Raw genomic sequence first — 25,000 nt, 5'->3', positions numbered from 1 at the left:
CACTGTTGTGTCGTCCGCAAACTTGATGATTGAGTTGGAGGCGTGCGTGGCCACGCAGTCGTGGGTGAACAGGGAGTACAGGAGAGGGCTCAGAACGCAACCTTGTGGGGCCCCAGTGTTGAGGATCAGCGGGGAGGAGATGTTGTTGCCTACCCTCACCACCTGGGGGCGGCCCGTCAGGAAGTCCAGTACCCAGTTGCACAGGGCGGGGTCGAGACCCAGGGTCTCGAGCTTGATGACGAGCTTGGAGGGTACCATGGTGTTGAATGCCGAGCTGTAGTCGATGAACAGCATTCTCACATAGGTATTCCTCTTGTCCAGATGGGTTAGGGCAGTGTGCAGTGTGGTTGAGATTGCATCGTCTGTGGACCTATTTGGGCGGTAAGCAAATTGGAGTGGGTCTAGGGTGTCAGGTAGGGTGGAGGTGATATGGTCCTTGACTAGTCTCTCAAAGCACTTCATGATGACGGATGTGAGTGCTACGGGGCGGTAGTCATTTAGCTCAGTTACCTTAGCTTTCTTGGGAACAGGAACAATGGTGGCCCTCTTGAAGCATGTGGGAACAGCAGACTGGTATAGGGATTGATTGAATATGTCCGTAAACACACCGGCCAGCTGGTCTGCGCATGCTCTGAGGGCGCGGCTGGGGATGCCATTTGGGCCTGCAGCCTTGCGAGGGTTAACACGTTTAAATGTCTTACTCACCTCGGCTGCAGTGAAGGAGAGACCGCATGTTTTCGTTGCAGGCCGTGTCAGTGGCACTGTATTGTCCTCAAAGCGGGCAAAAAAGTTATTTAGTCTGCCTGGGAGCAAGACATCCTGGTCCGTGACTGGGCTGGGTTTCTTCCTGAAGTCCGTGATTGACTGTAGACCCTGCCACATGCCTCTTGTGTCTGAGCCGTTGAATTGAGATTCTACTTTGTCTCTGTACTGGCGCTTAGCTTGTTTGATAGCCTTGCGGAGGGAATAGCTGCACTGTTTGTATTCGGTCATGTTACCAGACACCTTGCCCTGATTAAAAGCAGTGGTTCGCGCTTTCAGTTTCACACGAATGCTGCCATCAATCCACGGTTTCTGGTTAGGGAATGTTTTAATCGTTGCTATGGGAACGACATCTTCAACGCACGTTCTAATGAACTCGCACACCGAATCAGCGTATTCGTCAATGTTGTTATCTGACGCAATACGAAACATCTCCCAGTCCACGTGATGGAAGCAGTCTTGGAGTGTGGAGTCAGCTTGGTCGGACCAGCGTTGGACAGACCTCAGCGTGGGAGCCTCTTGTTTTAGTTTCTGTCTGTAGGCAGGGATCAACAAAATGGAGTCGTGGTCAGCTTTTCCGTCTTTCCTCCCCTGGTTGCGCAATCGATATGCTGATAAAATTTGGGGAGTCTTGTTTTCAGATTAGCCTTGTTAAAATCCCCAGCTACAATGAATGCAGCCTCCGGATAAATTGTTTCCAGTTTGCAGAGAGTTAAATAAAGTTCGTTCAGAGCCATCGATGTGTCTGCTTGGGGGGGGATATATACGGCTGTGATTATAATCGAAGAGAATTCTCTTGGTAGATAATGCGGTCTACATTTGATTGTGAGGAATTCTAAATCAGGTGAACAGAAGGATTTGAGTTCCTGTATGTTTCTTTCATCGCACCATGTCACGTTAGTCATAAGGCATACGCCCCCGCCCCTCTTTTTACCAGAAAGATGTTTTTTCCTGTCTGCGCGATGCGTGGAGAAACCTGTTGGCTGCACCGCTTCGGATAGCGTCTCTCCAGTAAGCCACGTTTCCGTGAAGCAAAGAACGTTACAGTCTCTGATGTCCCTCTGGAATGCTACCCTTGCTCGGATTTCATCAACCTTGTTGTCAAGAGACTGGACATTGGCAAGAAGAATGCTAGGGAGTGGTGCGCGCTGTGCCCGTCTCCGGAGTCTGACCAGAAGACCGCCTCGTTTCCCTCTCTTTCGGAGTCGTTTTTTTGGGTCGCTGCATAGGATCCACTCCGTTGTCCTGTTTGTAAGGCAGAACACAGGATCCGCGTCGCGAAAAACATATTCTTGGTCGTACTGATGGTGAGTTGATGCTGATCTTATATTCAGTAGTTCTTCTCGACTGTATGTAATGAAACCTAAGATGACCTGGGGTACTAATGTAAGAAATAACACGTAAAAAAACAAAAAACTGCATAGTTTCCTAGGAACGCGAAGCGAGGCGGCCATCTCTGTCGGCGCCGTGTGTGTGCCTGCGAGTGTGTGTGTCTGTGTCAAGCTTACAAAGCATTGATCACATAACGATCGCTCTAACTTCTCTGATTAACTATTATACGAGACATAATCCTACAGATGGATTTCTGTTACATGAACTACAGTCCATTGTCATTAGAATTTCACAGGCATGAAATACAGTCCAATTAGTATTTTGTGTATTTAATTACATTTCGATTTATAAAATCAGCACCCCTACTTTCTGCTATGTGTACATGTAAAAATGAACAATTGTAAAGCATGCTGAGTATTATTCTACTGAGCTCCGCCCCGAAACAAGGCCATGAATAATGCCCAGTGTGCTTTGCAGTATGTTCATCTTCACATACACTGCTTTCGGGAAAGTATTCAGACCCTTGACGTTTTCCACATTTTATTACGTTACAGCCTTATTCTAAAATGGATTAAATCATTTTTTTTCCCCTCATCAGTCTGCACACAATACACCATAATGACATCACAATACCTCAATGACATCACAATACCTCAATGACATCACAATACCTCAATGACATCACAATACCTCAATGACATCACAATACTCCATAATGACAAAGAAAAAACCTTTTGCTTTGAGACTCAAAATTGAACTTCGGTGCTGTTTCCATGGATCATCCTTGAGATGTTTCTACAACTTGACTGGAGTCCACCTACGGTAAATTCAATTGATTGGACATGATTTGGAAAGGCACACACCTGTCTATATAAGGTCCCACAGTTGACAGTTCATGTCAGAGCAAAAACCAAGCCACGAGGTCGAGGGAATTGTCTATAGAGCTCCGAGACAGGATTGTGTCGAGGCACAGATCTGGGGAAAGGTACCAAAACATTTCTGCAGCATTGAAGGTCCCCAAGAACATAGTGGCCTCCATCATTCTTAAATGGAAGAAGTTTGGAACCAACAAGATTCTTCCTAAAGCTGGCTGCCCGGCCAAACTGAGCAATCGGTGGAGAAAGGCCTTGGTCAGGGAGGTGACCAAGAACCTGATGGTCACTCTGACAGAGCTCTGTCACATCTGGAGGAAACCTGGTAGCATCCCTACGATGAAGGTCACAGCATTGTGGATGTTTTTCAGGGACTGGGAGACTCGTCATGATTGAGGCAAAGATGAACAGAGCAAAATCCTTGATGAAAACAAGTCTCTGAATGTCCTCGAGTGGCCCAGCCAGAACCCGGACTTGAACCCAATCGAACATCTCTGGAGAGACCTGAAAATAGCTGTGCAGCGATGCTCCCCATCCAACCTGACAGAGCTTGAGAGGATCTGCGGAGAAGAATGGGAGAAACTCCTCAAATACAGGTGTGCCAAGCTTGTAGCGTCATACCCAAGAAGACTCGAGGCTGTAACCGCTGCCAAAGGTGCTTCAACAAAGTACTGAGTAAAGGGTCTGAATACTAATGTAAATGTAATATTTAATTATTATTATTATTTTGTAAATGAACAAAAATGTCTAAAACCCTGTTTTTGCTTTGTCATTATGGGGTATTGTTATAATGGGGCATTGTGGGGTATTGTTATAATGGGGCATTATGGGGTATTGTTATAAAGGGGCATTATGGGGTATTGTTATATTGGGGCATTATGGGGTATTGTTATATTGGGGCATTATGGGGTATTGTTATAATGGGGCATTATGGGGTATTGTTATAATGGGGCATTATGGGGTATTGTTATAATGGGGCATTATGGGGTATTGTTATAATGGGGCATTGTGGGGTATTGTTATATTGGGGCATTATGGGGTATTGTTATAATGGGGCATTATGGGGTATTGTTATAATGGGGCATTATGGGGTATTGTTATATTGGGGCATTATGGGGTATTGTTATGAAGGGGCATTATGGGGTATTGTTATAATGGGGCATTATGGGGTATTGTTTTAATGGTGCATTATGGGGTATTGTTATAATGGGGCATTATGGGGTATTGTTATAATGGGGCATTATGGGGTATTGTTATAATGGGGCATTGTGGGGTATTGTTATAATGGGGCATTGTGGGGTATTGTTATAATGGGGCATTATGGGGTATTGTTATAATGGGGCATTATGGGGTATTGTTATAAAGGGGCATTATGGGGTATTGTTATAATGGGGCATTATGGGGTATTGTTATAAAGGGACATTATGGGGTATTGTTATAATGGGGCATTATGGGGTATTGTTATAATGGGGCATTATGGGGTATTGTTATAATGGGGCATTATGGGGTATTGTTATAATGGGGCATTATGGGGTATTGTTATAAAGGGGCATTATGGGGTGTTGTTATAATGGGGCATTGTGGGGTATTGTTATAATGGGGCATTATGGGGTATTGTTATAATGGGGCATTGTGGGGTATTGTTATAATGGGGCATTATGGGGTATTGTTATAAAGGGACATTATGGGGTATTGTTATAATGGGGCATTGTGGGGTATTGTTATAATGGGGCATTGTGGGGTATTGTTATAATGGGGCATTATGGGGTATTGTTATAATGGGCCATTGTGGGGTATTGTTATAATGGGGCATTATGGGGTATTGTTATAATGGGGCATTATGGGGTATTGTTATAAAGGGGCATTATGGGGTGTTGTTATAATGGGGCATTGTGGGGTATTGTTATAATGGGGCATTATGAGGTATTGTTATAATGGGGCATTGTGGGGTATTGTTATAATGGGGCATTATGGGGTATTGTTATAAAGGGACATTATGGGGTATTGTTATAATGGGGCATTGTGGGGTATTGTTATAATGGGGCATTATGGGGTATTGTTATAAAGGGACATTATGGGGTATTGTTATAATGGGGCATTGTGGGGTATTGTTATAATGGGGCATTATGGGGTATTGTTATAAAGGGGCATTATGGGGTGTTGTTATAATGGGGCATTGTGGGGTATTGTTATAATGGGGCATTATGGGGTATTGTTATAATGGGGCATTGTGGGGTATTGTTATAATGGGGCATTATGGGGTATTGTTATAAAGGGACATTATGGGGTATTGTTATAATAGGGCATTGTGGGGTATTGTTATAATGGGGCATTGTGGGGTATTGTTATAATGGGGCATTATGGGGTATTGTTATAATGGGGCATTATGGGGTATTGTTATAATGGGGCATTATGGGGTATTGTTATAAAGGGGCATTATGGGGTGTTGTTATAATGGGGCATTGTGGGGTATTGTTATAATGGGGCATTATGGGGTATTGTTATAATGGGGCATTATGGGGTATTGTTATAATGGGGCATTGTGGGGTATTGTTATAAAGGGGCATTATGGGGTGTTGTTATAATGGGGCATTGTGGGGTATTGTTATAATGGGGCATTATGGGGTATTGTTATAAAGGGACATTATGGGGTATTGTTATAATGGGGCATTGTGGGGTATTGTTATAATGGGGCATTATGGGGTATTGTTATAAAGGGGCATTATGGGGTGTTGTTATAATGGGGCATTGTGGGGTATTGTTATAATGGGGCATTATGGGGTATTGTTATAATGGGGCATTGTGGGGTATTGTTATAATGGGGCATTATGGGGTATTGTTATAAAGGGACATTATGGGGTATTGTTATAATAGGGCATTGTGGGGTATTGTTATAATGGGGCATTGTGGGGTATTGTTATAATGGGGCATTATGGGGTATTGTTATAATGGGGCATTGTGGGGTATTGTTATAATGGGGCATTATGGGGTATTGTTATAATGGGGCATTATGGGGTATTGTTATAAAGGGGCATTATGGGGTGTTGTTATAATGGGGCATTGTGGGGTATTGTTATAATGGGGCATTATGGGGTATTGTTATAATGGGGCATTGTGGGGTATTGTTATAATGGGGCATTATGGGGTATTGTTATAAAGGGACATTATGGGGTATTGTTATAATGGGGCATTGTGGGGTATTGTTATAATGGGGCATTATGGGGTATTGTTTTAAAGGGACATTATGGGGTATTGTTATAATGGGGCATTGTGGGGTATTGTTATAATGGGGCATTATGGGGTATTGTTATAAAGGGGCATTATGGGGTGTTGTTATAATGGGGCATTGTGGGGTATTGTTATAATGGGGCATTATGGGGTATTGTTATAATGGGGCATTGTGGGGTATTGTTATAATGGGGCATTATGGGGTATTGTTATAAAGGGACATTATGGGGTATTGTTATAATGGGGCATTGTGGGGTATTGTTATAATGGGGCATTGTGGGGTATTGTTTTAATGGGGCATTATGGGGTATTGTTATAATGGGGCATTGTGGGGTATTGTTATAATGGGGCATTATGGGGTATTGTTATAATGGGGCATTATGGGGTATTGTTATAAAGGGGCATTATGGGGTGTTGTTGTAATGGGGCATTGTGGGGTATTGTTATAATGGGGCATTATGGGGTATTGTTATAAAGGGGCATTATGGGGTGTTGTTATAATGGGGCATTGTGGGGTATTGTTATAATGGGGCATTATGGGGTATTGTTATAATGGGGCATTGTGGGGTATTGTTATAATGGGGCATTATGGGGTATTGTTATAAAGGGACATTATGGGGTATTGTTATAATGGGGCATTGTGGGGTATTGTTATAATGGGGCATTATGAGGTATTGTTATAATGGGGCATTGTGGGGTATTGTTATAATGGGGCATTATGGGGTATTGTTATAAAGGGACATTATGGGGTATTGTTATAATGGGGCATTGTGGGGTATTGTTATAATGGGGCATTATGGGGTATTGTTATAAAGGGACATTATGGGGTATTGTTATAATGGGGCATTATGGGGTATTGTTATAAAGGGACATTATGGGGTATTGTTATAATGGGGCATTGTGGGGTATTGTTATAATGGGGCATTGTGGGGTGTTGTTTAAATGGGGCATTGTGGGGTATTGTTATAATGGGGCATTGTGGGGTATTGTTATAATGGGGCATTATGGGGTATTGTTATAATGGGGCATTATGGGGTGTTGTTTAAATGGGGCATTGTGGGGTATTGTTATAATGGGGCATTATGGGGTATTGTTATAATGGGGCATTGTGGGGTATTGTTATAATGGGGCATTATGGGGTATTGTTATAAAGGGACATTATGGGGTATTGTTATAATGGGGCATTATGGGGTATTGTTATAATGGGGCATTATGGGGTATTGTTATAATGGGGCATTGTGGGGTATTGTTATAATGGGGCATTGTGGGGTATTGTTATAATGGGGCATTATGGGGTATTGTTATAATGGGGCATTATGGGGTGTTGTTTAAATGGGGCATTGTGGGGTATTGTTATAATGGGGCATTATGGGGTATTGTTATAATGGGGCATTATGGGGTGTTTGTATATTATATATATATTATATAGTTATTGTGTGTAGATGGATGACGGAAAAATACACTTATCAATTTTAGAATATTAAGGCTGTAACAAAATGTGGAAAAAGTCAAATGGTCTGAATACTTTCCGAATGCCCTGTATGGATATATATATATACATATAGAGTACCAGTCCAAAGTTTGGACACACCTACTCATTCAAGGGTTTTTCTGTAACTATTTTCTACATCTAGAATAATGGTGGACATCAACACTATGAAATGGAATCATGTAGGAACCAACGAGGTGTTAAACAAATCAAAATATATTTGATATTTGAGATTCTTCAAAGTAGCCAATCTTTGCTTTGAGGACAGCTTTAAAACACTCTTGGCATTCTCTCAACCAACTTCATGAGGTAGTCACCTGGAATGCATTTCAATTAACAGGTGTGCCTTGTTAAAAGTGAGTTTGTGGAATTTCTTTCCTTCTTTAATGCGTTTGAGCCAATCGGTTGTGTTGTGACAAGGTAGGGGTGGTATACAGAAGAGGGTATACAGCCCTATTTGGTAAAAGACCAAGACCATATTATGGCAAGAACAGCTGAAATAAGCAAAGAGAAACGACAGTCCATCATTACTTTAAGACATGAAGGTCAGTCAATCTGGAAAGTTTCTTTAAGTGCAGTCGCAAAAACCATCAAGGACTATGATGAAACTGGCTCTCATGAGGACCGCCACAGGAAAGGAAGACCCAGGCATTACCCAGACACACTACATTACCCAGAAACACTACATTACCCAGAAACACTACATTACCCAGACACAATCAATTTACCCCGAAACGCTACATTACCCAGAAACACTAAATTACCCAGACACACTACATTACCCAGAAACACTACATTACCCAGAAACACTACATTACCCAGAAACACTACATTACCCAGACACAATAAATTTACCCCGAAACACTACATGACCCAGAAACACTAAATTACCCAGACACACTACATTACCCAGACACACTACATTACCCAGAAACACTACATTACCCAGAAACACTACATTACCCAGAAACACTACATTACCCAGAAACAATAAATTTACCCCGAAACACTACATTACCCAGAAACACTAAATTACCCAGACACACTACATTACCCAGAAACACTACATTACCCAGAAACACTACATTACCCAGAAACACTACATTACCCCAAAACACTACATTACCCAGAAACACTACATTACCCCGAAACACTACATTACCCAGACACACTACATTCCCCAGAAACACTACATTACCCAGAAACACACTTGTCTAAATTGATGGGTCAATGTGAAGAAATGCAATAACCCCCAGTCACATCTTGCCTAGTGAATGGGTCTCTACAGAAGGTGGAAATTGTACAGCCAAATGGTTGCTTTCGTAGTAGCAATATCAGAAATAGATAGTGTCAATATAAATTCAAATATACAGTATGTACAAGAACAATATTAACTTGAATTTTTTTATTTATTTAACCAGGCAAGTCAGTTAAGAACAAATTCTTATTTACAATGACGGCCTACCCTGGACGACACTAGGCCAATTGTGCGCTGCCCTATGGGACTCCTAAATACGTCCGGTTGTGATACGGCCTGGAATCGAACCAGGGTCTGTAGTGACGCCTCTAGACGCAGTGCCTTAGACCGCTGCGCCAATCGGGAGCCCAACGATATCAGTGATAGGTGAGGTAGGTATATGAGTTATAGTTTACATACAGTCAGGGGTAAAGTGGCTGAGAGGCAGGATAAAAACTATGATAGTAGCAGCAACGTATCAGGAGAGAGTCATGTGAATAGAGGCACTGCAGATAGTAGCAGCAACGTATTAGGAGAGAGTCATGTGAATAGAGGCACTGCAGATAGTAGCAGCAACGTATTAGGAGAGAGTCATGTGAATAGAGGCACTGCAGATAGTAGCAGCAACGTATTAGGAGAGAGTCATGTGAATAGAGGCACTGCAGATAGTAGCAGCAACGTATCAGGAGAGAGTCATGTGAATAGAGGCACTGCAGATAGTAGCAGCAACGTATCAGGAGAGAGTCATGTGAATAGAGGCACTGCAGATAGTAGCAGCAACGTATTAGGAGAGAGTCATGTGAATAGAGGCAGATAGTAGCAGCAACGTATCAGGAGAGAGTCATGTGAATAGAAGCACTGCAGATAGTAGCAGCAACGTATCAGGAGAGAGTCATGTGAATAGAGGCACTGCAGATAGTAGCAGCAACGTATTAGGAGAGAGTCATGTGAATAGAGGCAGATAGTAGCAGCAACGTATTAGGAGAGAGTCATGTGAATAGAGGCAGATAGTAGCAGCAACGTATTAGGAGAGAGTCATGTGAATAGAGGCAGATAGTAGCAGCAACGTATCAGGAGAGAGTCATGTGAATAGAGGCACTGCAGATACTAGCAGCAACGTATTAGGAGAGAGTCATGTGAATAGAGGCACTGCAGATAGTAGCAGCAACGTATAAGGAGAGAGTCATGTGAATAGAGGCACTGCAGATAGTAGCAGCAACGTATTAGGAGAGAGTCATGTGAATAGAGGCACTGCAGATAGTAGCAGCAACGTATCAGGAGAGAGTCATGTGAATAGAGGCACTGCAGATAGTAGCAGCAACGTATTAGGAGTCATGTGATTAGAGGCAGATAGTAGCAGCAACGTATCAGGAGTTATGTGAATAGAGGCACTGCAGATAGTAGCAGCAACGTATTAGGAGTCATGTGATTAGAGGCAGATAGTAGCAGCAACGTATTAGGAGTCATGTGAATAGAGGCAGATAGTGCTGATGACTGGTCCGTCTGAATCCCGCTTGGACAAGGGAATCTATATTCGGATAGCCTGTTTCTGTCCTGCCCTTGACTTTGGTGCAGGGCATGTGATGTCCACCTGAAGTGTTGGTACTGCTTAAACCTGTGGCAGCAGCCTGAAGTATGGAGTCAGGTGTTGTTTCCAGCCATAGCTTTCCACCAGCACCGTACCATCCTCCATACTAACCAATCAGCACATAGTATCATCCATATTAACCAATCACCACACAGCATCCTCCTAACTAACCAATCACCACACAGCATTCACGTTACCAGTGGTTCCCAAACCTTTTATAGCCCGTACTCCTTCAAACATTCAACTTCCAGCTGTACCCCCTTTATCACCAGAGTCAGCTGTACCCCCTCTAGCACCAGTGTCAGCTGTACCCCCTCTATCACCAGGGTCAGCTGTACCCCCTTTATCACCAGAGTCAGCTGTACCCCCTCTATCACCAGGGTCAGCTGTACCCCCTTTATCACCAGAGTCAGCTGTACCCCCTCTATCACCAGGGTCAGCTGTACCCCCTCTATCACCAGGGTCAGCTGTACCCCCTTTATCACCAGAGTCAGCTGTACCCCCTCTATCACCAGGGTCAGCTGTACCCCCTTTATCACCAGAGTCAGCTGTACCCCCTCTATCACCAGGGTCAGCTGTACCCCCTTTATCACCAGAGTCAGCTGTACCCCCTCCATCACCAGGGTCAGCTGTACCCCCTTTATCACCAGAGTCAGCTGTACCCCCTCTATCACCAGGGTCAGCTGTACCCCCTTTATCACCAGAGTCAGCTGTACCCCCTCTATCACCAGAGTCAGCTGTACCCCCTCTATCACCAGAGTCAGCTGTACCCCCTCTATCACCAGGGTCAGTCAGCTGTACCCCCTTTATCACCAGGGTCAGCTGTACCCCCTTTATCACCAGGGTCAGCTGTACCCCCTCTATCACCAGAGTCAGCTGTACCCCCTATCACCAGGGTCAGCTGTGCCCCCTTTATCACCAGAGTCAGCTGTACCCCCTCTATCACCAGGATCAGCTGTACCCCCTCTATCACCAGGGTCAGCTGTACCCCCTTTATCACCAGGGTCAGCTGTACCCCCTTTATCACCAGGGTCAGCTGTACCCCCTTTATCACCAGGGTCAGCTGTACCCCCTCTATCACCAGGGTCAGCTGTACCCCCTCTATCACCAGAGTCAGCTGTACCCCCTATCACCAGGGTCAGCTGTGCCCCCTTTATCACCAGAGTCAGCTGTACCCCCTCTATCACCAGGATCAGCTGTACCCCCTCTATCACCAGGGTCAGCTGTACCCCCTTTATCACCAGGGTCAGCTGTACCCCCTTTATCACCAGGGTCAGCTGTACCCCCTCTATCACCAGGATCAGCTGTACCCCCTCTATCACCAGGGTCAGCTGTACCCCCTCTATCACCAGGGTCAGCTGTACCCCCTCTATCACCAGGATCAGCTGTACCCCCTCTATCACCAGGATCAGCTGTACCCCCTCTATCACCAGGGTCAGCTGTACCCCCTTTATCACCAGGGTCAGCTGTACCCCCTCTATCACCAGGGTCAGCACACTCTCAAATGTTGTTGTTTGCCATCATTGTAATCCTGCCACACACACACACACACTATACGATACATTTATTACTCATAAGAATGAGTGTGAATTTTGTCACAACCCGGCTCGTGGGAAGTGACAAAGAGCTCTTATAGGACCAGGGCACAAATAATAATAATCAATAATTTTGCTCTTTATTTAACCATCTTACATATAAAACCTTATTTGTCGCAATTGTAAATGAGAACTTGTTCTCAACTTGCCTACCTGGTTAAATAAAGGTGAAATAAAATAAAATAAATACATTTGTTCATAGAAAATTGTGAATAACTCACCACATGTTAATGGGAAGGGTGTGCTTGAAAGGATGCACATAACTCTGCAATGTTGGGTTGTATTGGAGAGAGTCTCAGTCTTAAATCATTTTCCACACACAGTCTGTGTCTGTATTTAGTCTTCATGCTAGTGAGGGCTGAGAATCGAATCTCTTTTTAATGTTTAATTTTATTTTAATTTTACCCCGTTCTCTCCCCAATTTCGTGGTATCCAATTGTTAGTAGCTACTATCTTGTCTCATCGCTACAACTCCCGTACGGGCTCGGGAGAGACGAAGGTTGAAAGTCATGCGTCCTCCGATACACAACCCAACCAAGCCGCACTGCTTCTTAACACAGCGCGCATCCAACCCGGAAGCCAGCCGCACCAATGTGTCGGAGGAAACACTGTGCACCTGGCAACCTTGGTTAGCGTGCACTGCGCCCGGCCCGCCACAGGAGTCGCTGGTGCGCGATGAGACAAGGACATCCCTACCGACCAAGCCCTCCCTAAACCGGACGACGCTAGGCCAATTGTGCGTCGCCCCACGGACCTCCCGGTCACGGCCGGTTACGACAGAGCCTGGGGGCGAACCCAGAGTCTCTGGTGGCACAGCTGGCGCTGCGGTACAGCGCCCTTAACCACTGCGCCACCCGGGAGGCCATTTAAAAAAAAATCATAATAATATATTTTTTGAAATGTGTTATTTTTGGGAGAATCAACTCTCACATAGGAACCCACTGTTCCTACTATCCTGGAAAATACAGACATAATGTGAGATCAATAAATGTAGTACCAATCATGTTGGAGGTCAATTAGATAATCAAAACGTGTTGTTTATGTTTTACACACCAAGTGTTGTCATCGATTCCTTGTGGAGACGCCACACTGCTACTTTTGTCACATGGGACGGCAGCAGCTTTACTCCAAAGTGTTGGTGTCCTGGGTGGCGTCCTGGTAACACTATGGCATTATCCTCTGCGTAGTTGTTGATGAAGTTCACCGCTCGCTGCAAGTCCTCATGCTTCAGGTGTAACCTGTGCTCGGGCCAGCTCTCTTTCTGATGGGAGGCATTAGACCATTCTCCTTGTTTTTACTGGTGGAGGAGAGTCAGGTGTGTTCTACAGGTCTTTCTGATGGGAGGCATTAGACCATTCTCCTTGTTTTTACTGGTGGAGGAGAGTCAGGTGTGTTCTACAGGTCTTTCTGATGGGAGGCATTAGACCATTCTCCTTGTTTTTACTGGTGAGGAGAGTCAGGCGTGTTCTACAGGTCTTTCTGATGGGAGGCATTAGACCATTCTCCTTGTTTTTACTGGTGAGGAGAGTCAGGTGTGTTCTACAGGTCTTTCTGATGGGAGGCATTAGACCATTCTCCCTGTATGACAGATGGAGGAGAGTCAGGTGTGTTCTACAGGTCTTTCTGATGGGAGGCATTAGACCATTCTCCTTGTTTTTACTGGTGGAGGAGAGTCAGGCGTGTTCTACAGGTCTTTCTGATGGGAGGCATTAGACCATTCTCCTTGTTTTTACTGGTGAGGAGAGTCAGGTGTGTTCTACAGGTCTTTCTGATGGGAGGCATTAGACCATTCTCCTTGTTTTTACTGGTGAGGAGAGTCAGGTGTGTTCTACAGGTCTTTCTGATGGGAGGCATTAGACCATTCTCCCTGTATGACAGATGGAGGAGAGTCAGGTGTGTTCTACAGGTCTTTCTGATGGGAGGCATTAGACCATTCTCCTTGTTTTTACTGGTGGAGGAGAGTCAGGCGTGTTCTACAGGTCTTTCTGATGGGAGGCATTAGACCATTCTCCTTGTTTTTACTGGTGAGGAGAGTCAGGTGTGTTCTACAGGTCTTTCTGATGGGAGGCATTAGACCATTCTCCTTGTTTTTACTGGTGAGGAGAGTCAGGTGTGTTCTACAGGTCTTTCTGATGGGAGGCATTAGACCATTCTCCTTGTTTTTACTGGTGGAGGAGAAACAGGTGTGTTCTACTGATGCTGAAAGACAAATTCCAGATATTTTAGCATTGTTATACAATAGATGGCTGTAATCAACGTCAGACACACCTGGCTAACCTTACCAGCGGTGTGGACTCGAGTCACATGACTTGGACTCGAGTTAGACTCGAGTCACGAATATGATGACTTGCAACTCGACTTTGACTTTAACACCAATGACTTGTGACTTGACTTAGACTTGAGCCTTTTGACTTGAACTGACTTGATACCCTCCCCAAGCCCAAATATTAAAAATGATGCTATTACAAAAAGTTTTAATTTAATTACAGTTTGAATCGGACAGCAGCCAATCAAATTGTGGCAGCTGAGAAAAAGTGGAGCCCTTGGAAAGATGATACCCAAAATTATTATTTTTTTATTCTACAATGTAGAAAATAGTAAAAAAAAAGAAAAACCTTGAGTAGGTGTGTCCAAACTCTTGACTGGTACTATATACAGTATGTTCCTTTATTATATTCCCCTAACCCAACACCCCTCCCCTAATTGGACTAAACTAATGGACAACAACACTTAGGCTTCTACTTCCAGTTAATACCGACTATATACATTTTACGGACCCACTATATTTTACATTAGTTATCTTGTTGTTTTTAGTCCCATCCTTCATCCTTCAGCTCCATTCAACCCCTCCCATCTATCTCTTAGCACCATCCAGTCCCATCCTTCAGCTCCATTCAACCCCTCCCATCTATCTCTGAAGACCATCCAGTCCCATCCTTCAGCTCCCCTCAACCTCTCCCATCTATCTCTGAACACCATCCAGTCCCATCCTTCAGCTCCCCTCAACCTCTCCCATCTATCTCTGAACACCATCCAGTCCCATCCTTCAGCTCCCCTCAACCTCTCCCATCTATCTCTGAACACCATCCAGTCCCATCCTTCAGCTCCCCTCAACCTCTCCCATCTATCTCTGAACACCATCCAGTCCCATCCTTCAGCTCCCCTCAACCTCTCCCATCTATCTCCTAACACCATCCAGTCCCATTCTTCAGCTCCATTCAACCCCTCCCATCTATCTCTGAACACCATCCAGTCCCATCCTTCAGCTCCATTCAACCCCTCCCATCTATCTCTCAACACCATCCAGTCCCATCCTTCAGCTCCCCTCAACCCCTCCCATCTATCTCTCAACACCATCCAGTCCCATCCTTCAGCTCCCCTCAACCCCTCCCATCTATCTCTCAACACCATCCAGCTTCTACTTTGCCATATATTTTTAACTGTGCTGTTTTGTTTCATAAAGTTCTGAGCCTTTCCATTATCATAGCTTCTACAGATTATAAAGGAAAGATATATTTATTTGCTAAAAGTATTATTACATTATTGATCGATTGACTATGACTTTTCTGATCACCCAGTAGCGTTATCTCCAGGTAAATGTTGCACCTCTTCAACCATTCCTGGAACTGCGACCAATAACAATCTGCATATTTACCAAAACAAACTATGATCTAATGATTCTGTCTCTTTGCAGAAAAAGTTTGGAATCCGGCGTCGTTTTGTGTATCAGTTCATAAACCATGTGCCATTGTAAATCTCTTCCCAACTATTTTGCAATCTGTTTGGCACGGCTATCAATTAATTGGTCCTTAAATTAAACTGGTATACTTTTTTATTCATCACAATTTTCTTTAACCAATGTTGGTCTTTAATGCCGACGGACAAGTTCCTTACTTTTTCCCCCTTGCGTGTGTGTGCATGTGTGTGTGTGTGTGTGTGTGTGTGTGTGTGTGTGAATGTGTGTGTGTGTGTGTGTGTGTGTGTGTGTGTGTGCGCTGTATTTTCCATTAGAGGTGATTAGGAAATGAAAGGATCCATTGTTCTGTGTTTACACACTGCACAGCGGAAGGATGGGGACGGAAAGGACGGGAGGTGGAGGGAAGAGGAGAAGGGAGGGGAGGTACGAGAGAACAGAAGAGAGGGAAGAGGGAAGAGGAGAAGGGAGGGGAGGTACGAGAGAACAGAAGAGAGGGAAGAGGGAAGAGGGAAGAGGAGAAGGGAGGGGAGGTACGAGAGAACAGAAGAGAGAGAAGAGAGAAGTAGAGAAGTAGACATTGGTTTTAAAGAAAGAGAAGGAAGAGAAGAGAGAGGGACTGAGAGAAAGAGGGATAGAGAGAGAGGTTTTACTGTTAATTACTAATATTTTATTGTTCATGTTGTTGTCCCTGACAGACCTGGGCCCTGACAGACCTGGGCCCTGACAGTAAATCTCAGTAAGACCAAAATAATGTTCCACAAAAGGTCCCGTTCCCAGGACCAGAAATACTAATTCCATCTAGACACTGTTCCTCTAGAACACACAAAACACTATACATACCTCGGCCTAAACATCAGCGCCACGGGTAACTTCCACAAAGCTGTGAACGAGCTGAGAGACAAGGCAAGAAGGGCCTTCTACGCCATCAAAGGGAACAAGAAATGTGACATACCAATTAGAAAGGCCGCCGTAGGCAGACCTGGCTCTCAAGAGAAGACAGGCTATGTGCACACTGCCCACAAAATGAGGTGGAAACTGAGCTGCACTCGCTAAACTCCAGCCAAATGTATGACCAGATTGGAGAAACATCCTTTTTCAGGACCCTGTCTTTCAAAGATAATTCCTAAAAAATCCAAATAACTTCACAGATCTTCATTGTAAAGGGTTTAAACACTGTTTCCCATGCTTGTTCAATGAACCATGAACAATTAATGAACATGCACCTGTGGAACGGTCTTTAAGACACTAACAGCTTACAGACGGTAGGCAATTAAGGTCCCAGTTATGAAAATTTAGTACACTACTGACTCTGTAAAACACCAATAGAAAGATGCCCAGGGTCCCTTTTCATCTGTGTGAATGTGCCTTAGGCATGCTGCAAGGAGACATGAGGACTGCAGATGTGGCCAGGGCAATAAATTGCAATGTCCGTACTGTGAGACGCCTAAGACAGCTACCGGGAGACAGGACAGACAGCTGATCGTCCTCGCAGTGGCAGACCACGTGTAACAACACCTGCACAGGATCAGTACATCTGAACATCACACCTGCGGGACAGGTACAGGATGGCAACAACAACTGCCTGAGTGACACCAGGAACGTACAATCCCTCCATCAGTGCTCAGACTGTCCTCAATAGGCTGAGAGAGGCTGGACTGAGGGCTTGTAGGCCTGTTGTAAGGCAGGTCCTCAGAGGGTCCATCATGGTCTGGGGCGATGTGTCACAGCATCATTGGACTGAGCTTGTTGTCATTGCAGGCATTATCAAAGCTGTGAGTTACAGGGAAGACATCCTCCTCCCTCATGTGGTACCCTTCCTGCAGGCTCATCCTGACATGACCCTCCAGCATGACAAAGCCACCAGCCATACTGCTCATTCAGTGCATGATTTCCTGCAAGACAGGAATGTCAGTGTTCTGCCATGGCCAGCGAAGAGCCCGGATCTCGATCACATTGAGCACGTCTGGGATCTGTTGTGTCGGAGGGTGTTTTCGTTTCGTTTTCTTCACATATCTTTAAAACTTTTTGCTAAACCTCAACTTCTTCTAAATACTCTCCTGCAACCCGCCTCACCCAACGTAGCTTTTTTTCCTAAAGTATTTATATTTACTTCGGATCTGGAACCCCTCAACTGAAGCTAGCCAACTAGCAAACTAACTACCAGCTTCAGCAAAACATTGCTAGCGGTCTTCAGCTAACCGGTCAGCTAACCGGTCATCAGCTAACCTTTAGCTCGGAAAGCTCTCGCCAGTTCGAACAACGCGACTCTAACCAGAGCATAACGGACCTATCTATTATTTTATTTTTATTTTTCACCCCCGGATTCCCATCGCAAACGGAAAATTTTGAGCTCCTGGGCTACAATATCCAGACCCACGACCGGTCCATTGATGTCACCGCATGAAGAGGAATAAACAGACTCCCCCCATCGCGACGTCCCCAAAGGCTAACTCTCTAGCCCTTGCTATCTCCTTGCTTGCAAATTCGGCCTGCTAACTGCTAGCTTGTTTAGCCCGGTCCGCTAACTGCTACCGTGTTTAGCACCGTCTACTAACTGTTAGCTTGTTAGCACAGGCCTGCTAACCATCTGAATCGCCGCGTCCCAAACACTCACTGAACCCATATTTACTTTCTATCCCTTTTCGATTTTTTATTTGTTTATACCTTCCGGGAACCTGCCTCACCCAATGTGATACGGAACCGCTATTATCTTTACACTTTTAGAACACACTCAAGAACCTTCAGAAGCTAACCAGCTAACTGGCTACAAGCTATTTAGTCATTGTTAGTTTTCTAACCTGGATAACACTCGCCAGTCCAGCTTCCCTGCCCCATCCACCGCTGCCCCTTGGACACTGATCACTTGGCTACATAGCTGATGCATGCTGGACTGTCCATTAATTCACGGTAATCCATTCTGCTTGTTTATGTTTTATCTGTCGGCCCCAGCCGCATTTAGGCTCTGTGTGTAGTTAATCCGACCCTCTCTGCCTAATCAATCGCCATTCTACCTGCTGTTGTTGTGCTAGCTGATTAGCTGTTGTTGTCTCACCTACTGTTTTAGCTAGCTCTCCCAATTCAACACCTGTGATTACTGTATGCCTTGCTGTATGTCTCTCTCAAATGTCAATATGCCTTGTATACTGTTGTGCAGGTTAGTTATCATTGTTTTAGTTTACAATGGAGCCCCTAGTTCCACTCTTTATACCCCTGATACCTCCTTTGTCCCACCCCCCACACATGCGGTGACCTCACCCATTACAACCAGCATGTCCAGAGATACAACCTCTCTCATCATCACCCAGTGCCTGGGCTTACCTCCGCTGTACCCGCACCCCACCATACCCCTGTCTGCGCATTATGCCCTGAATATATTCCACCATGCCCAGAAACCTGCTCCTCTTATTCTCTGTCCCCAACGCCCTAGGCGACCAGTTTTGATAGCCTTCAGCCGCACCCTCATACTACTCCTTCTCTGTTCCGCGGGTGATGTGGAGGTAAACCCAGGCCCTGCATGTCCCCAGGCACCCTCATTTGTTGACTTCTGTGATCGAAAAAGCCTTGGTTTCATGCATGTCAACATCAGAAGCCTCCTCCCTAAGTGTGTCTTACTCACTGCTCTAGCACACTCTGCTAACCCTGATGTCCTTGCCGTGTCTGAATCCTGGCTCAGGAAGGCCACCAAAAATTCTGAGATTTCCATACCCAACTATAACATCTTCCGTCAAGATAGAACTGCCAAAGGGGGAGGAGTTGCAGTCTACTGCAGAGATAGCCTGCAAAGTAATGTCATACTCTCCAGGTCCATACCCAAACAGTTCGAACTACTAATTTTGAAAATTACTCTCTCCAGAAATAAGTCTCTCACTGTTGCCGCCTGCTACCGACCCCCCTCAGCTCCCAGCTGTGCCCTGGACACCATTTGTGAATTGATCGCCCCCCATCTAGCTTCAGAGTTTGTTCTGTTAGGTGACCTAAACTGGGATATGCTTAACACCCCGGCAGTCCTACAATCTAAGCTAGATGCCCTCAATCTCACTCAAATCATCAAGGAACCCACCAGGTACAACCCTAACTCTGTAAACAAGGGCACCCTCATTGACGTCATCCTGACCAACTGGCCCTCCAAATACACCTCCGCTGTCTACAACCAGGATCTCAGCGATCACTGCCTCATTGCCTGTATCCGCTACGGAGCCGCAGTCAAACGACCACCCCTCATCACTGTCAAACGCTCCCTAAAACACTTCTGTGAGCAGGCCTTTCTAATCGACCTGGCCCGGGTATCCTGGAAGGACATTGACCTCATCCCGTCAGTTGAGGATGCCTGGTCTTTCTTTAAAAGTAACTTCCTCACCATTTTAGATAAGCATGCTCCGTTCAAAAAATGCAGAACTAAGAACAGATATAGCCCCTGGTTCACTCCAGACCTGACTGCCCTCGACCAGCACAAAAACATCCTGTGGCGGACTGCGCTAACATCGAATAGTCCCCGCGATATGCAACTGTTCAGGGAAGTCAGGAACCAATACACACAGTCAGTCAGGAAAGCTAAAGCCAACTTCTTCAGGCAGAAGTTTGCATCCTGTAGCTCCAACTCCAAAAAGTTCTGGGACACTGTGAAGTCCATGGAGAACAAGAGCACCTCCTCCCAGCTGCCCACTGCACTGAGACTAGGTAACATGGTCACCACCGATAAATCCATGATTATCGAAAACTTCAACAAGCATTTCTCAACGGCTGGCCATGCCTTCCGCCTGGCTACTCCAACCTCGGACAACAGCTCCCCCCCCCCCCCCCCGCAGCTACTCGCCCAAGCCTCTCCAGGTTCTCCTTTACCCAAATCCAGATAGCAGATGTCCTGAAAGAGCTGCAAAACCTGGACCCGTACAAATCAGCTGGGCTGGACAATCTGGACCCTCTATTCCTGAAACTATCCGCCGCCATTGTCGCAACCCCTATTACCAGCCTGTTCAACCTCTCTTTCATATCGTCTGAGATCCCCAAGGATTGGAAAGCTGCCGCAGTCATCCCCCTCTTCAAAGGGGGCGACACCCTGGACCCAAACTGTTACAGACCTATATCCATCCTGCCCTGCCTATCTAAGGTCTTCGAAAGCCAAGTCAACAAACAGGTCACTGACCATCTTGAATCCCACCGTACCTTCTCCGCTGTGCAATCTGGTTTCCGAGCCGGTCACGGGTGTACCTCAGCCACGCTCAAGGTACTAAACGATATCATAACCGCCATCGATAAAAGACAGTACTGTGCAGCCGTCTTCATAGACCTTGCCAAGGCTTTCGACTCTGTCAATCACCGTATTCTTATCGGCAGACTCAGTAGCCTCGGTTTTTCGGATGACTGCCTTGCCTGGTTCACCAATTACTTTGCAGACAGAGTTCAGTGTGTCAAATCGGAGGGCATGCTGTCCGGTCCTCTGGCAGTCTCTATGGGGGTGCCACAGGGTTCAATTCTCGGGCCGACTCTTTTCTCTGTATATATCAATGATGTTTCTCATGCTGCGGGCGATTCCCTGATCCACCTCTACGCAGACGACACCATTCTATATACTTCCGGCCCGTCCTTGGACACTGTGCTATCTAACCTCCAAACGAGCTTCAATGCCATACAGCACTCCTTCCGTGGCCTCCAACTGCTCTTAAACGCTAGTAAAACCAAATGCATGCTTTTCAACCGTTCGCTGCCTGCACCCGCACGCCTGACCAGCATCACCACCCTGGATGGTTCCGACCTTGAATATGTGGACATCTATAAGTACCTAGGTGTCTGGCTAGACTCTAAACTCTCCTTCCAGACCCATATCAAACATCTCCAATCGAAAATCAAATCAAGAGTCGGCTTTCTATTCCGCAACAAAGCCTCCTTCACTCACGCCGCCAAACTTACCCTAGTAAAACTGACTATCCTACCGATCCTCGACTTCGGCGACGTCATCTACAAAATTGCTTCCAACACTCTACTCAGCAAACTGGATGCAGTTTATCACAGTGCCATCCGTTTTGTCACTAAAGCACCTTATACCACCCACCACTGCGACTTGTATGCTCTAGTCGGCTGGCCCTCGCTACATATTCGTCGCCAGACCCACTGGCTCCAGGTCATCTACAAGTCCATGCTAGGTAAAGCTCCGCCTTATCTCAGTTCACTGGTTACGATGGCAACACCCATCCGTAGCACGCGCTCCAGCAGGTATATCTCACTGATCATCCCTAAAGCCAACACCTCATTTGGCCGCCTTTCGTTCCAGTTCTCTGCTGCCTGTGACTGGAACGAATTGCAAAAATCGCTGAAGTTGGAGACTTTTATCTCCCTCACCAACTTCAAACATCTGCTATCTGAGCAGCTAACCGATCGCTGCAGCTGTACATAGTCTATTGGTAAATAGCCCACCCATTTTCACCTACCTCATCCCCATACTGTTTTTATTTATTTATTTTTATTTTTCTGCTCTTTTGCACACCAATATCTCTACCTGTACATAACCATCTGATCATTTATCACTCCAGTGTTAATCTGCATAATTGTAATTATTTGCCTACCTCATGCCTTTTGCACACAATGTATATATAGACTCCCCTTTTTTTCTACTGTGTTATTGACTTGTTAATTGTTTACTCCATGTGTAACTCTGTGTTGTCTGTTCACACTGCTATGCCTTATCTTGGCCAGGTCGCAGTTGCAAATGAGAACTTGTTCTCAACTAGCCTACCTGGTTAAATAAAGGTGAAATAAAAAGAAAAAATAAAAAGGGTGAGGGCTAGGTCCATTCCCCCCAGAAATGTCCGGGAAGTTGCAGGTGCCTTGGTGGAAGAGTGGGGTAACATCTCACAGCAAGAACTGGCAAATCCGGTGCAGTCCCTGAGGAGGAGATGCACTGCAGTACTTAATGCAGCTGGTGGCCACACCAGATACTGACTGTTACTTTTGATTTTGACCCTCCTTTGTTCAGGGACACATTATTCCATTTCTGTTAGTCACATGTCTGTGGAACTTGTTCAGTTTATGTCTCAGTTGTTGAATCTTATGTTCATACAAATATTTACACATGTTAAGTTTGCTGAAAATAAACAGAGTTGACAATGAGAGGACGTTTCTTTTTTTGTTGAGTTTATTCAGATTACACAGATCCACAAAGAATTCGAAAACAAATCCAATTTTGATAAACTCCCATATCTACTGGGTGAAATTCCACAGTGTGCCATCACAGCAGCAAGATGTGTGACCTGTTGCCACGAGAAAAGGGCAACCAGTGAAGAACAAACACCATTGTAAATACAACCCATATTTATGTTTATTTATTTTCCCTTCTGTACTTTAACTGTACTTTAACTATTTGCACATCATTACAACACTGTATATAGACATACAGTGCCTTGCGAAAGTATTCGGCCCCCTTGAACTTTGCGACCTTTTGCCACATTTCAGGCTTCAAACATAAAGATATAAAACTGTATTTTTTTGTGAAGAATCAACAACAAGTGGGACACAATCATGAAGTGGAACGACATTTATTGGATATTTCAAACTTTTTTAACAAATCAAAAACTGAAAAATTGGGCGTGCAAAATTATTCATCCCCTTTACTTTCAGTGCAGCAAACTCTCTCCAGAAGTTCAGTGAGGATCTCTGAATGATCCAATGTTGACCTAAATGACTAATGATGATAAATACAATCCACCTGTGTGTAATCAAGTCTCCGTATAAATGCACCTGCACTGTGATAGTCTCAGAGGTCCGTTAAAAGCGCAGAGAGCATCATGAAGAACAAGGAACACACCAGGCAGGTCCGAGATACTGTTGTGAAGAAGTTTAAAGCCGGATTTGGATACAAAAATATTTCCCAAGCTTTAAACATCCCAAGGAGCACTGTGCAAGCGATAATATTGAAATGGAAGGAGTATCAGACCACTGCAAATCTACCAAGACCTGGCCGTCCCTCTAAACTTTCAGCTCATACAAGGAGAAGACTGATCAGAGATGCAGCCAAGAGGCCCATGATCACTCTGGATGAACTGCAGAGATCTACAGCTGAGGTGGGAGACTCTGTCCATAGGACAACAATCAGTCGTATATTGCACAAATCTGGCCTTTATGGAAGAGTGGCAAGAAGAAAGCCATTTCTTAAAGATATCCATAAAAAGTGTTGTTTAAAGTTTGCCACAAGCCACCTGGGAGACACACCAAACATGTGGAAGAAGGTGCTCTGGTCAGATGAAACCAAAATTGAACTTTTTGGCAACAATGCAAAACGTTATGTTTGGCGTAAAAGCAACACAGCTCATCACCCTGAACACACCATACCCACTGTCAAACATGGTGGTGGCAGCATCATGGTTTGGGCCTGCTTTTCTTCAGCAGGGACAGGGAAGATGGTTAAAATTGATGGGAAGATGGATGGAGCCAAATACAGGACCATTCTGGAAGAAAACCTGATGGAGTCTGCAAAAGACCTGAGACTGGGATGGAGATTTGTCTTCCAACAAGACAATGATCCAAAACATAAAGCAAAATCTACAAAGGAATGGTTCAAAAATAAACATATCCAGGTGTTAGAATGGTCCAGACCTGAATCCAATCGAGAATCTGTGGAAAGAACTGAAAACTGCTGTTCACAAATGCTCTCCATCCAACCTCACTGAGCTCGAGCTGTTTTGCAAGGAGGAATGGGAAAAAAATTCAGTCTCTCGATGTGCAAAACTGATAGAGACATACCCCAAGCGACTTACAGCTGTAATCGCAACAAAAGGTGGCGCTACAAAGTATTAACTTAAGGGGGCTGAATAATTTTGCACGCCCAATTTTTCAGTTTTTGATTTGTTAAAAAAGTTTGAAATATCCAATAAATGTCGTTCCACTTCATGATTGTGTCCCACTTGTTGTTAAATCTTCACAAAAAAATACAGTTTTATATCTCTATGTTTGAAGCCTGAAATGTGGCAAAAGGTCGCAAAGTTCAAGGGGGCCGAATACTTTCGCAAGGCACTGTAATATGACATTTGAAATGTCTTTATTCTTTTGGAAATTCTGTGTGTGTAACGTTTACTGTTCATTTTTATTGTTATTATTATTTACTGAAATAGAAATTGAATTGAGAGAATGGTGGGTTAAGAGAGATGGGATCAGTCTGAGGAGATTCATCCTGTAGTCCATTCTTTTGGACGAGGTGAATGGATGAGGTG

General features: G+C 44.9%; 1 protein-coding gene across 1 annotated transcript in view; it reads left to right on the top strand.

Annotated features, from left to right (window-relative positions):
• LOC118945337 (phosphatidylinositol transfer protein alpha isoform) overlaps positions 1-25,000 on the top strand; it is a 59,528-nt gene that overhangs the window by 7,256 nt on the left and 27,272 nt on the right. The gene's annotated exons all lie outside the window — the stretch shown is intronic.

Source organism: Oncorhynchus mykiss, chromosome 29 (genome assembly GCF_057628025.1).
Source record: "Oncorhynchus mykiss isolate SJ-2025 chromosome 29, ASM5762802v1, whole genome shotgun sequence".
NCBI classification, from domain to species: domain Eukaryota; kingdom Metazoa; phylum Chordata; class Actinopteri; order Salmoniformes; family Salmonidae; genus Oncorhynchus; species Oncorhynchus mykiss.
Note: the sequence above shows the minus strand (reverse complement) of the source record. Positions and strands in the feature narration are given on the sequence as shown.